Genomic DNA, 15,448 nt, shown 5'->3' with positions numbered 1-15,448 from the left:
AAAATTAAGTATTGGAGTCATATAATCCTCTCAATGGTGTTATGCTGTGGGGTTTTTGTGGCATGGAGTGATTCAAGGATACAGCCACAGCACCACAAACTAGAAGGTAAGTGAGGAGTGAAGGTCTGCATCCAGACAGAGTGGATTAGAGCGTGCATTCTGGTTTGGTTTCATCTGGTTGAGTTATATTCTGTTGTTTTGTGTTGTACTGTATCATTCTGTGTTGTGTTGGGAATGGCCCCCAAGGCATGGTGCATATTAAACAGGCTTCTGTCACTGAACTATGCTGTCAGTCTGTTTTGTTTTCCTTACTTGATTTGTAGTCTAACTGATGAGGTAGCACTACAAGAGCACTCTGTCACAGGACTACAAACTCAGCTCTGTCATAGTGCTTCCACTTTTGTTTGAGGTAAAGTTTTATAACCCAGGAGGGCCCTGAACTCACTCAGAAGCCCAGTCTGGCCTCCACAGTTTTCTACCTCTGTCTCCCCAGACCTGGGCTTACATGTACTGCTACACCTGCTCAAACCTGCGTTCTTACCCACTACAACCAGAATGTACAGAACTATTCATTCTTTTAATATCTGCATCATAAGTATATAACAAAAAAATTTTTTAATTGTCTTTGGGGGCTGGAGAGATGATGGAGTCAGTAAAGTGCTTCTTGTGCAAGCACGAGGACCTGAGTCCCATGGCCAGCACATGAAAACCAAAAGGACAGCCTGAGGATGTGATTTCCATCACTGGGTGAGGAGAAATAGGAAGATCCCAGGGTTTGCTTGTGGATGCCAGTAAAGGATTTCAGATCCCCTGGAGTTCTAAATGGTTGTAAGTCACAGTGTGTATTGGAAATCTAACCCAGGTCCTCTGGAAAAGCAGACAGTGCTCTTAACCACTGAGCTCTCTCTCTAGACCATTTTATATTTTTCAATTTTTAAAAATCGCATGTGTATGAGTGTTTTTACTCAATATATGTAAGTGTATACTGTGTACATGTCTAATGCCCGTAGAGGCCAGAAGCCGGCAGTGGGTCGGTCCCCTGTAACTGAAGTTACAGATGGTTGTGAGCGTCCCTGTGGGTGCTGAGAACCAACCAAAGTCCTCCGCAAGAGCAGTCAGTGCTCTTAACCACTAACTCATCTCTCTAGTCCTCCCTAGTTAGCCCTCTCGGGTGCCACTGTCTCGTTAGTCAGAATTCCAGAAGGCATCCTGCTGTGGGATGGTCTGTATGTCAAATGTGTTGCTGATTGGTCAATGAATAAATCACTGATTGGCAGTGGCCAGGCAGGAAGTATAGGTGGGACTAACAGAGAGGAAAATTGAGAGAACAGGAAGCTAGGTGAGGGAGACACTGCCAGCCGCCATCAGGACAAGGAAGATGTAAAGTACCGGTAAGCCACAAGCCATGTGGCAAGGTATAGATTAATAGAAATGGATTAATTTAAGCTGTAAGAACAGTTAGCAAGAAGCCTGCCACAGCCATACAGTTTGAAACCAATATAAGTCTCTGTATTTATTTGATCGGGTTTAAGCGGCTTGGGACTGGCGGGTGAGAGAGATTTGTCCTGACTGTGGGCCAGGCAGGAAAACTCCAGCTACAAATGGCGCCCCACGTTGGGCGCCAGATATTGGTGAAATTATTAAGGCCACTCCACGTAGTTAAAAGGAGATTTACTTAATGGCGTAACTTACAAATTAAGGAATAGGTAGGTCACGGAGTCTGGGGAAGGTGTATCACAGTCCAGCGGTGTTCTCTGGAGCTCTGCTCGGTCCACCTCTCCAGTCCAGGGTCCCGCAACCGAGAGCGCCCGCCAATCCAGATCTCGGGTCCCCCGGCACCTCCCTTGGCCCCGCCTTGTAGGCGTGACAGTTGCCGAAGTCTCAATGGGGGTTGGAACTTCCAGATCAAAGCTGGAAAGGCTACCCACTACAGCATCCTTACTGTCTTCACCTCCTTACACTGGCCTTGACTCCCCAATCTGCCTTGTGTTTATATAAGTCTTTCAATTTTATCACCACTCTCACACCTCAAGGACATCTCTCCTTCTCTCTCCCTTTTTCTCTCTCTGTCTCATTTACTATTATTGGAATAGATTCTCAGTATGTTGTCTATGTCTGCTCATTTACTGCTCCCCCTTTGTGTACCAGTTGTTTTGTTGTTGTTGGTTTTTGTTGTTTTTTTTTTTTTGCCACCAACTGGCTCCCAAATCATGACACGGAGACTTATTAGTTTTGAATGCTCGGCCTTAGCTTAGTTCTTCTTTTAATCTGTTTCTCTTTTTCTATGTTTTACCTTGGGGCTTTTTACCTTTCTGTCTTTCTGTATATCTTACTTCTATACTGTCACCTTGGCTGGCTGGCAGCTGCCTGGCTTCTGGCCCCAGGCATGTCCCTCTTTTCTCTCTATTCTCTCCTCCTTCTTCTTCCCTCAAGCCCAGATTCCTCCTCCTACTTATTCTCTCCCCACCAGCCCCGCCTAGCCCTCTCCTGCCTAGCTATTGGCCATTCAGCTTTTTATTAAACCAATCAGGTGCCTTAGGCAGGCAAGGTGAAACAGCAACACATTTTTTTCATCACTAAACAAATGCAGCCTATACAAATGTAACACACCTTCACATAGTTAATACAATATTCTGCAGCATAAACAAATGTAACACATCTTTACCCAGCTAAAATAATATTCCATGACACCTTTGAATAATCTTTGAACACTACAAACAATGTAATGTTTTCTGTTATTTCCATATAATGTATTTTTGGTGATTTCAACTCCCTGTGGCTCTACAATGAAGGAAAAGGTTAAATGAGGTACAAGGGGGGGTCAGCAGAGAAAAGAAATGACAGAAACATAAGTTTTATAAAGACGGGGGGACATGAATCAGGGATGATTGAAGGGTGGAGTTGTGAGGAAGAGACACCAAGTATCAACAAGACTAAGCTGTCTTGAAACAACATGCCAGGTTAGTGGTAAACTCTGAGAATGCAGTGGTGAGCTTCATTAGAGTTAGAAGAAAAGGCAGAGTCCAGAATGCAAAGGAGTGGAGCTTCTTCTTAACCAAAAGAGCTGAAAGGAAGGAGCCAAAGGCCAGATGAGGCAAAGTGACAGTTCAGAGCATTTCAAGCAGAACAGTTGCTACTTTGATGAGTGAGATCTGGTTCTAATCCTTTCTCTTGGTCAACTTTCTTATTCCTTTCCCTAACTAATAGCCCAGCTTTCCTTCAAGGGGCAGACATGAGATCAAACCTAAGTGAACCAACTCCTCTCTCTCTCTCAGGACTTTGATCAATTTTGAAGAAACCAACTTTGTGTTGTTTGAATGTATCCAGTTACCATAATACTATGGGATGATAGTCAACAGAATGGTCTTTTAAATTAAAAAAAATTTAGATCAATTTTATTTTTATTTGTGTGTGTGTGTGAATTAGTATGTGCCATGTGTGTTATGTGAGACCCCACAGAGGCCAGACTAGGGCATCAGACTTCCTGTGGCTAAAGTTACAGGTACCTGAGGTGGGTTTTGGAAACTGAACTTGGATCTTTGGTAACAGCAGCAAGAGCTTGTAACAGCTGAGCCATCTCTCCAGCCCCAATAAAACAGGCTCATTCTGAATTTACATGTACTACACGAGACTGGTAAATTCACTTATAGCATGAATGAGAAAATACAGTTATTAAAAACAATTCTTCTGTGATCCTTATTAAACATTAAAGCCACAGCAATGCATAACTTAGATTTAATGGTTTATGTGTTACTCTCCTGTAGTCGCCAGGATGTAAATTCTCTCACTTCTTCCTTTTGTTGTTGAGAAATGTGAGGATCAACAAAGGTTTTTGAATTATCAAAGAGTTATGTCCGTTGCTTTTTATCTGCAGCACGGTGGCTGCATTTAATCCTCCCACTGTCTGAGCAGCCGACTGCACCTCTGCAGCTGCTGCTGCCGCCTCACTGATGAGGCCAGTGGCTGGAGGGATCCCTTGCATGCTATTGCCACCGCCTCTGCCTCTGCCACCGCCTCTTCCACTGCCTCAGCCACCTCAGTGTAGAAAGGCAAATGTTTTTGACTAAGTCTCTATCTTTTCATTTTACCAATCAAGACTCAGGAGCCAGATGCAGGGGTGAGCCTGCTAAGAAAGGTAGAGAAAGCAACCAGCTGACCTTCCTCCTCCGTTGTTGTCTCAGGAAGAGACTTTTCTCCTGTCTTGTCTTGAAAACTCTTCCAATCAGATGTCCCTCTCCTCTACTTCCTGTGCCTCTCTCTCTCTGACCTCCCGACTTCCCCTCACGTTCTATGGTTTCTTCCAGTCAACTGGCTGCTTGCTCCGCCTCTTGACCTATGGTTGATTTTATTTAATAATGCAATCTTTGGGTTCACAGTGTGATCATATATCCCACAACATTTCCTGTTTTTGTCTAAATAGAAAGGAAAGGTTTTAACTCTAACACAGTAAAACTATTTACAATAATGAAGTTATTTTGGCCAAGCTTTCTACAGTGTCTAGCTTGGTTGTATTTATCAGTCTTAGGATGAAGTATTTCTGAGTTCAAAGTTCTGTAAAATGTTCATGTCAGTCTCATGTGAACTCAGCAATTTGAATGTCCTGAGCAGTTTGCAGTCTGAAGCTGATCTTTGTGTGGTGTTTGTTGTGGAATATTAATTTAAACTGTGTTACTTTGCCTGCCTAAAATACCTGACTGGTCTAATAAAGAGCTGAACAGTCAAAAGACAGAGGAGAAATCTAGACTCATGAGAAAAAAGAAGGGGGAGCAAGTAAGGGAGAAGGAGAGGAAGATGCCAGGGGCCAACCACACGGCCACACGGCCACACGGCCACACGGCCAGCCACAGAGTAAGAAAGAAAGAAAGACATATAGAATAAAGAATGATAAAAAGCCCAGCTGCAAAATGTAGTTAAAGAGAAACAGGATAATTTAAGTTAGAAAAGCTGGCAAGAAACAAGCCAAATTAAGGCAGGGCATTCATAAGTAAGAATAAGTCTTCATGTATTTATTTGGGAGCTGGGTGGCAGGCCCCCAAACAGAAAAAAAAAAAAAAGAACACCAACTTCAGGTGTTTGTCAGCTCAGTGGCATTACCACAAAGGGTTCATCATTGCAGGACGCCATCATCTTCCTGGAGACCTTAAAGGTGTCCACTAAGAAGAGGCTGGGAGTGGGCAAAACCACTTGGAACATTTTCTCTTGATGATCTGTCCTTCATCAGATATCTCACTTATCCAGTGGTCTCTGGATTCCTTACTTGGATGTTTTTATTCGCCTGGAAAGACAAAAGAAAAAAAAAACCTGCCCCAACCCTAATTTGGGGGAGTTCCTTTTTTGGCAGGTTATACCTTTGCTAGGGAAAAATGTTTTGTTTTGTTTTTTTTCAACAGAAAAAGTATTATCTTTCCAAAAAATTCTTTTGAAATTTTTAAACTAAATATACCTTAGTAAGTGTGGATAAATACACCTATAGCCCCCTTTTCCTTTATATATAAACTCAAAGTTAAAGTGTATTTATTTTCTTATCACAAAGTACATTCACTTTGAATTTCAGCCTGCCTATAGAGGGTTTTCTATAATAATCTGTAAATATGGTATGTGATTTCTCTAGTATGCAAACATACCAAATAGGAGCTGTATCTGAGTTTTGTCCCAGGGTAGTGGAATTAAAGGCATGCGCCACCACCACCTTGTTCACTTAACTCTAGGGTTTAGAGAGCAACTAACTTATAGAGATCCCCCTGTCTCTACCACTGCCCTGCTCATTTTATCTTAACTCCAAAGCACTCCAATGTTGTGGGAATTTGCCCTGCCAATGACCTTGAGGTATGTGGCCCGATAGAGGCGTGGTTTTTTCTGGGTATGTGACTGTTTAAAACTGAGGAGGAGGCTGGTGCTCTCTCTTGGTGTGGTAAGAGACTAGACAGCTGGTTCCATTCACCCCTGGGCAAAACAGAAGGACTCTGCAGCTGGATCTACCTTATCCTGTGTCTGTGGCTCTGTTTTCTCATAGCACCCACTAATACATTGACATATATTCATATATATACCCTTTAAGCTCTTGTTTCAAGTGGTGCCCAACATGGGGCAGGAACTCACGACCCTGAGACTAATAGTCTCATGCAATACCAACTTCCCTTTTGGCTCTCATTTCACTCCAACTCTTAGAGATGTAGAAAACAAACTTGAACTGTAGTAACCCTTTGAATTTACTTAAAACATTTTAAATCTCTTAACTGTTTTTAATACCAAACAACAAAAATATCCTTTTTATTTAAGAAGAAAACTCAGGGCTGGAGAGATGGCTCAGAAGTTAAGAGTACCAACTGTTCTTCCAGAGGTCCTGAGTTCAATTCCCAGCAACCACATGGTGGCTCACAACCATCTGTAATGAGATCTGGCACTCTCTTCTGTATACATAATAAATAAATAAATAAACAAATAAACAAACAAACAAATAAATAAATAAAAGAAGAAGAAGAAAACTCAAAAGCTGATGTCCAAGATTGTGGGTCTTTCTTTCTTTTTTTATTCTTTTTCTTTTTTTTTTTTTTTTTTTTTGTCCAGGCATGATCAGACACCAAATGGCCTGGGAATTGAACCTGGGTCCTCTGGAACATCAGTGAATGCTCTTAACAGCTGAGCCATCTCTCTTCCCTTAATCTCTGGGTCATGGATTCGTGCCCCATGTTGGGCACCACTTATTTTGATCAATCCACATGAGTCTGTTAAATGAGTAACAGAATTTATTAAGATATAAATTGAGGAAATACACTCATGATTAAAGACCAATCAGGTATTTTAGACAGTAGAAGCCATCCTCTGATCTGACCCAGAGCGAATCCACCTCACAGGCAAGAGTAGGGATACAGGTCATGTGACCTTTCTCCAACTCCTTAAAAGAGGTCACATACAACAGCAGGAAGCACCACCTCCTTTTGGCCATACAGCCAAAAGCCAAAGGTCATGGGCAAAGCAAATACCACTAAACAAGATTGCCATGTGGCAATCTATAGTCTAACATTCTAACATGGAATTAAGGCATTTGGTTTAAGAAAACCTAATTTTCCTTTTATGCCAGTAAGGCAAGTGTGCCTTTGGTAAATTATCATTCAAAAATATTATTTTTTATTTTTAATTTAATTTTTATTTTTTATTTTCATACCTGATCAAATGAAAGGTATTTCTTAGTCTTTATAAATTCAAGAGGTCTTTCCTGTTCAAATCTAATCTTTATTAATCTTGATGGTATCCATAGCTTTTCTTCTCTTGTGAAAACAAAAGCAAAATCTTTTTCCCAACATAACACATATCCTAATTTCCATTCTGAGGTCAACACATCTTTAAATTATACAGGCTGATTTAATTCAGCAGCTTTTTCTAATATCCACTATTTCTCTGCAGCAATTGTTCCTTTCTCACTAGCATTTTAAAAATTTAAAGTTAATAAGCATTATGTAATCTATCTCTGGGGGTCTTTATTACCCCTTTCTGTTTATTAAGCATACCTTTTAAAGTGCAAATAGATCTTTCTATAACTGCTTGTCCTGTAGGATTGTTGTGGCACGCCTCTAATATGATTTATGTTGTAATTTGCAAAAAAAAAACCACTTGTTTCATTTTACTAGAGACATATGTTGGAGCATTGTCAGTTTTAACTTGTAAAGGTATTCCTAATATAGCCATAACTTCTAATAAATTGTGTAATTACATAATTGGCCTTTTCAGAACTTAAAGCAGTTTTCCACTGAAATCCTGAATATGTATCTATGGTATGGTAAATAAAAAAAAATCTTTCTTCTCTTTCTTCAAACCTTTGGTATTTAATGGTGTTTCTTATGAAATTCCAGGGCTTCTAGCACATTTTCTACCAATAATGAATCAATTTCATCATTACTTTGTACTAAAGGGCTTGCTCCAGTATGTGTTTTCCATTGTAAGTGAGGACCAGCTTCCAATATTGTTGTTACTAAATCTTTCCAGCCTTGGGGGATAATTCTGAGTTGCCCATGAATTTAAACTGCTTCACATAGGGTGAATGCATACCATATGAAATGACTGCTTCCTTAAATCTCTTCAAATCTAATATTTCTATAGGATTCCGTTTAGCTTCCTGATAACCTTGTGGGTGTCTTCCAGGTCATTCTTTTATAGTAACTGGATAAACTAAGGTTGGTTTTCTAATAGCCTTGGGCCATTCCTCTTCAGTTCCATAATGTGGTGGCATGGTAGGTTCCTTTCTAAATTCCTCTTCCTGTGTATGAGTATTTATCTTAGTTTCATTAATAAGTCTTGCTAAGGCTTGTATCTTATCAGTCAACTTTTATATTTGGCACAATATTATCAGACCAATTTTTATATTTGGCACAAGAAACCACTGTGGCTATTAAAGATAAAATATGAATTACCAGACTGATAATAATTACAACCAGCGTTATGTCAATCTCAGCTAAGTCATTTATTATTATGTATTTATATTATTTATTATTCCCTCATTTATTGCTTCCATTTGCAAGCCGTCCTTAGTAGCACTATACAAGGTCCTAACTTCCTGCATTGTGATATTTCCCATCCTTAACGTGGGAAAGATTTTTCTTTTTAATATTACTTAACTCTCTCATTAAGGACTTCCCAGGTGTCTCACCAAATCTGCTGACTTTCCAGTTTGTCCACAGCATTGGTGGCAGAAGCACATGGGAACAGAGTGGAGGTAGCAGAAGCCACAGTGGCAGCTGGTGTGACCTCATGCCATGCACTGGAGTGACAATTGTTGTTTTTATCTAAATTTATATTTTATGATTTTACCAATAAAGACGGGAGTCAGAGGCTGGGGTGAAAACCTGTTAGCTCAGAGAATTTGAGGAACAACTATCTGGCCTTCCTCCTTCACCTGCATCTCAAAAAGAGAGCTCTTTTAATGCCATTCCAAACCAAAAGGGACCAGCAAACTCTAAGTCCCTCCCTTCTACTTCCTGTGCATTTCTCTATGCATCTTCCTGATACCCTCTTTATTCTCTATGGCAATTCCTGTGTACTAGTTCCTGGCTCTACCTCTTGACCTCAGGTTTTTATTTAATATTAGCACAATCTCAGGTTTCACAGTATGATCAAATATCCACAACACTAACTAGGTTGTTTATTTGTTTGAGGTGATTGCGAAAGGGATTGTTTCCTCAATTTCTCAGTGTGTTTATCAATCCTGTTTTTTGTGAGATGATTTTGTTTCTGCTACTTTATGAGTTTATCAAACCTAACAGATTTCTCATGAAGCCTTTAGGGTCTTTTGCGGATGTGACCATATTGTCTGCCAAAAGAAATAATTTTCTTTCATTGTTTGCTATTATATCCTTTTATTATTTTTTCTCTTACTTTATTGCTCTAGCTAAGAATGTAAGTATGATACTGATAAGAATGGAGAGAGAAGATACCCTGTCTTAGTCAGGGTTTTATAGCTGTGAAGAGATACCACAACCATGGCAACTCTTACAAAGATAATATAATGCAAAATGCATACAGTCCAAGTTCAAAAATCCCTATAGTCTATCACACTGTCAACAATGTTTCAAAGTCCAAAGTCTCTCCTAAGATTCATGCAACCTCTTAACTGTAATCAACTGTAAAAATAAAAGAAAAAGAAAGATCGCATACTTCCAACATATAATGGCACAGAATATATATTACCATTCCAAAATGCTGGAAAGGGAGCACAGAGAAAAAATGCTAGACCAAAGTAAGACTGTTGTAGAATATTAACTGAAGATGTGTTACATTTCTTTATGCTATGGAACATTTGTTTTAATGATGCAAGGATGTGTTGTGTTCTTTTATGTTGCATTTGTTTAACTCTGTAAAGCTGTGTTACTGTGCCTGTCTAAAATACCTGATTGGTGTAATAAAGAGCTGAATGGCCAATAGAGAGACAGGAGAGAGAAATAGGTGGGGCTTGGAGGCAGACAGAATAAATAGAAGGAGAAGAACATTAGAGGGAAGGAGGAGCGAGAAAAGGAGGAGAGGACTCTAGGGGCCAGCCACACAACTACACAGCCAGTCATGGAGTAAGAAGTAAAGAAAGGTATAGAGAATAGAGAAAGATAAAAGCCTAGAGGCAAAAGGTAGATGGGATAATTTAAGTTAAGAAAAGCTGGCAAGAAACAAACCAAGCTAAGACTGGACATTTATAAATAATAAGCCTCTGTGTGTATATATTTATTTGGAAGCTGGGTGGCAGGCCCCCCAAGAAGTAAAAGAGCTCAGAGTAAAGAGTGCAACAACAACAACAACACAAGACTGAAATCCAGCTGGGCAAACTTCAAACTCTGCATCTCCATGTCTGATATCAAAATGATCTTCAGATTTCTAACTCCTTTCAGCATTTTTGACTGAACACACTTCTTTGTCTTAGGCTGGTTCTATCTCTGTTAGCAGCTCTTCTTGGCAGGTAGCCCACGGCTCTGGCATCTCTAACATCTTGGGGTCTCCAAGGCAATCCAGGCTTCAACTTCTCAGCTTCACATAATGGCCTCTCTAGGGCTCCATTAAGGGACACCTCTGACACATGCCTGGCCTCAGCAGCTGTCCTTAGTCATGGAAGCAAATTCCATAGCCCCTTTCTTCTATCATTAACTCTAAAGTCAGAACCACATGACTAAAACTGCCAAGTTATGCTGCTTACTGGAGCTGGAACATGGCCCCCTTGTTCAATTACATCTTCATCAGCTTTCTGTCCTTTACTGCCTAAGCTTGGCTATCCTGAAACTGGATCTCTAGACTAGGCTGGCCTTGAACTCAGAGATCTGCCAGCCTCTGCCTTCCCAGTGCAGGGATTAAAGGCATGCACCATCACACCTCTAAACTTTTCTTTAATTCCTTTTCACAAGTTGGAAACTTAGCTGGGTGGGGTCTTGCCCTGAGTTCCCCACTCCCTATATTCCATTTCTTAATCTATTCATCTCCTTGAACACAGGACTTAGCTTCATTCCACTTTCTGCTGCTTTTTCTCCTCAAATATTTTACCTTGCTCAGTTTGCTCCTTTTCATTATATATCTTCATTAGAGTTAACACTAGTAACCACAAAACATAATCTATACCAGGCTGTTTAGAGACTTCCTCTGCCAACAGAATTAATCCAAAACTCTTCACTTTAGCCTCAGGCAGAATCTTTAGACAAGGGCAAAAAGTAGCCACTTTCTTCACCAAAATATCACAAGACCAGTCTCTAGACCACAGACTAACATTCTTCTCCTCTGAAACCTCTTGATTCTCCACAGTTCATCAAATCACACTCAGTACCACTGTCTTCAATGTTCCTACTAGTGTGGCCCATTAAGCAGCACGTAAAGCATTCCACTGCTTTCCTAACCCAAACTCCCAAAGTCCATGTTATTCCAAACAAAAACATGGTCAGACATATCATAACAATACCCCAGTCCTTGGTACCAACTTCTGTCTTAATTAGGGCTTTTATTGCTGTGAAGAGACACCATGACCATGACAACTCTTACAAAGGAAAACATTTAATTGAGGTGGTGGCTTACAATTCAGAGGTTCAGTCCATTATCATCATGGCAGGGAGCATGGCAGTATGCAGGCAGACATGGTGCTCGAGGAGTAGCTGAGAGTTCTACATCTTATAGGTAATAGGAAGTCAACTGACACACTGGTTTCAGCATAGGAAACCTCAAATCCCACCCCCACAATGACACACTTCCTCCAACAAGGCCATACCCACTCCAAAAAGCCATATCTCCTAATAGTGCCATTCCATATGAGATTATGGGGGATAATTACATTCAAACTACCACACACCCTTATGTTGTTCTTGATTTTAGAGGACCTGCTTTCAGTTTTCTTCATTCTATATAATGTTGGCTATAGATTTGCTATATGAATACATGGACTTCATTATGCTAAAATATGATCTTTTTATTCATAGATCCCTCAGGGATATTAGACTTCATCAAAGGCATTTTATATCTATTCAAATGATCATATGATATGAAATTTATGTCTGTTGATTGCCATACATATATGTAGAACTATCCTTGCATCCCTAGAATGAAACCAAGTCGATGATAGTTTTCAGTAGGTCATTGAATTTATTTTCACAAATTTTAGTTTCTCAGTTCATCAAGAAAATTGTTCTGTAGTTTGTTGTCATTGTGTTCTTATCTGGTTGAACATCGGAGTACTACGAGTGTCATAGAGTGGCTGTAGAGCCATTCCTTTACTTTCTGTTTCACAGAATCATTTGAGAAGCCTTGGTGTTAATCCTTTAAAAGCCTGTTAGTAGTCAGCAATGAATCAACCTGGTCACATGCAACACTAATTGCTAAACGGTCTTATTAATAAAAAAAAAAAAAAAAACAACCAGCCAGATATTGGGGTGAAAGCTGAAAGATCAGAGGAATAGAACAAGCCAGCCACAAGTTCTTACCTCTAGGAAATCCTCAGCCCAAGAGAGAGCTACTGCCTGTATACTCACGCTTTATATACCTTTCTGTGCCCTGCCATCTTACTTCCTCTCTCTGCCCAGCTACATCACTTCCTCTTTCTGCCCAGCTCTATCACTTCTTGTCTGTCTGTACAGGCATCCAGACCTCTGTGGTTAACTAGTGCTGGGATTAAAGGCGAATGCCACCACACCTGGCTCTGTTCCCAGTGTGGCCTTGAACTCAGAGATCTGGATGAATCTCTGCCTCCTGAATGCTAGGATTAAAGGTGTGTGCCACCACTGTCTTGCCTCTATGTCTAATCTAGTGGCTGGCTCTGTCCTCTGATCCCCAGATAAGTTTATTAGGGTACACAATATATTGGGGTATACAATACATCACAGTCACAGGCTTTCTTTTTCAGGAGATTCTTTGTTGTGTCTTTAGTCCCATTGCTTGTTAGTGATGTGGTTGATTGGTTTGTATTCTCTAGGTTCAATTTTACAAATGTGATGGTGAATATTGATCATCGACTTAACAGCCTCTAGAATCATCCAGGACTGCTCTTGCCAACACTGTCTGCCACTGCTTAGCAGTGGATGTGATCTGAAATCACAGTGAGACTATATAAAACAGGGAATCTGAGTGAATATTTGCTCTCGTGGTATTTATGAGGCAGCATGAATAGTGATTTCAAGAGCAAGCTCTGGAACCAAAATGCCTGGGTTCCAATACCAGCCCTTCTACTTACAAGTGGGTGACTGTAGGAGACTTACACAACCTCTCTGGAGCTGGCTTTCCACATTTGTAAAACCTAAGCTGTGGGACTAGGCAGAGAACAGGCTGTGGCACAGCACTGGCCTTCCATGCATGAGGCCTGTGTTTATGCTGCCATTGCAAAGGAACACATCAAGGTCATGGGGCATAAAGCTCAGTTGGTAAAAGGCTTGCCACACACACACACACACACACACACACACACACACACACACACACACACACACCACACACACAAAGACCTGACAGTGCACACGAGGGTCCCAGGGCTAGCAAACCAGCAAGTGTAGCCACCGCTGTGAGCTCTAAGTTCAATGAGAGGCCCTGCCGAGCTCAATAAGGTAAAGAGTGATTGAGAAAGACGTATGAGTTAGACTTCTAAGTCTTTATCCACATGCACAGACATGCACTTCCATGTGAACACATACATACAAAACAGAGGGGGAGATGCTCGTAACCATACCTATATTGTGGAATTGTAAGAGTCTTTGTATACAATATGTGTATTTGTTACTCTAATCTCCTTGTTTTCATTTATTTTTTTAATGGTGTTGGGAATTGAACCCAAGGCCCATGCATGCTAAGCAATGTATCACCAAGTTACAAAGCTGGCTGTGGATGGGTTTTTTTTTTAAGAGAATTAAAATTAAATATCTTTATTGAGCCACTGACCTCTTTCAACTTTACTACCCAAAGAATCTATTTAATGCCGCCAAGTCCCTTGTTTTTACCACCCACTCTCCATTCTCCTTGATACAAAAATCAGTTTTCTGGGATGTGGTAAATTCCTACCCATTCATCCATCTGCCCTTTTTCCCTCACAGAACTGTATTGCTGTTATTTCCTTTTCATTTCCCATGTCGTGGTGAATCTGTGCTTCAACAAGTCCTTACTGTTGCTTTAGTTGGAGGATACAGAAATGGGGAAAGTGGACTGTGGTGGTATTTTACTTGTACTGAAATGTGATTTTAATCGTATGTTAATAAATAAAGTTGTCTGGGGGTCAGAGCTATTGGAGCCATAGCAAGTGCGTGGCAGCGGTGGCGCACGCCTTTAAGGACCTGGAGGGCGGTACATACAGGCAGTGACGAGGCAGTCACATGTTTGGGTTTACAACCAATGAGAAGGCAGAACAGGAAGACTATAAAGACATACACACACAGGAAGTAGGTCCTTTTTCGGAGAGCTCTCTTGGCTGGAGAGGATCCCTGAATCAGGAAGGGTGAGGCTCTTAGCTCTGACCTCTTGGCTTTCTTCTCTGAATCGGCTCTGTGTTTCTTATTTAATAAGACCGTTGGTTACATCTACGTTTGGCGCACAACGTGACAAGAATCCATTAAAAAACGCTTAACTTGGCTTGGCGGCAGGTCCCATCTCCCGCCAGGGCGGCCGGCTCCCTAGCCCGGGCCCAGGTCGGCTTGGCCTCAGGCCTGACTAACTTTGAGCTACTTGCTTAAAGCCGGTGCTACAGACAATTCAGGCCTGCCCTGCCGAACAGGGCCCCTGCCTGTAAAGCCAACGCACGTGGTTGGAGCTTAAGGTAGCCAGAGGCAAGGCTTGACTAGGCTCAAGCGGGAACATGTGGCTGGATTCAAGTTCTTAGGCAGAATTTGTGGCTACGGTTCTTGCGTGCTCGCTCTCTCTCTCTCTCTCTCTCTCTCTCTCTCTCTCTCTCTCTCTCTCTCTCTCTGGATTCACACCTCGGACACTAGGAGGCTGTTTTGAAATTCCCTCGGATTGGTACTGTTCTACGAGGACTTGGTAAGTCACTTAACATATCGAATATTTTAAAGGAAACTATTTAAAAGAGAAATTTTTTTCCACATTTAAAAAATGGGTTTTCTGTGTTCATTGGAAGAAAATTGGGCTTTGTTTGCAATTTTAGACAGTCTGACAATGGAACAGCTATATGAGAAGATTAATGTTGACCGAATTATGCATTTTATTACTATGCTTATTCTCATTTTACTATTTAAAAAGATAGTCAATTTAAGTGCCAGGATGACAGCTTTAGAAAAACTTGATAAACCTGTAAAAACTCAGACAGAAGAAACTAACAGTGAAGTTGCTTCAAGATTGGATCATAGGGTTACAGAAAGAAAGCCTGTTTTCACACAGTCACCCTTAGTTTGTCCAGTAACCGTACAGCAGTTGCCTGATCAAATGACTACACAAAATATTTGGGCTCCAATTGAAATGTTAGATTTACGAAGGTTTAAGGAGGCAATAGTATCTTATGGCA

This window comes from Peromyscus californicus, unplaced genomic scaffold (assembly GCF_007827085.1).
Source record: "Peromyscus californicus insignis strain IS unplaced genomic scaffold, ASM782708v3 Scaffold_5__1_contigs__length_169319896, whole genome shotgun sequence".
Classification (NCBI taxonomy): domain Eukaryota; kingdom Metazoa; phylum Chordata; class Mammalia; order Rodentia; family Cricetidae; genus Peromyscus; species Peromyscus californicus.
This window is presented reverse-complemented; position numbering follows the sequence as displayed.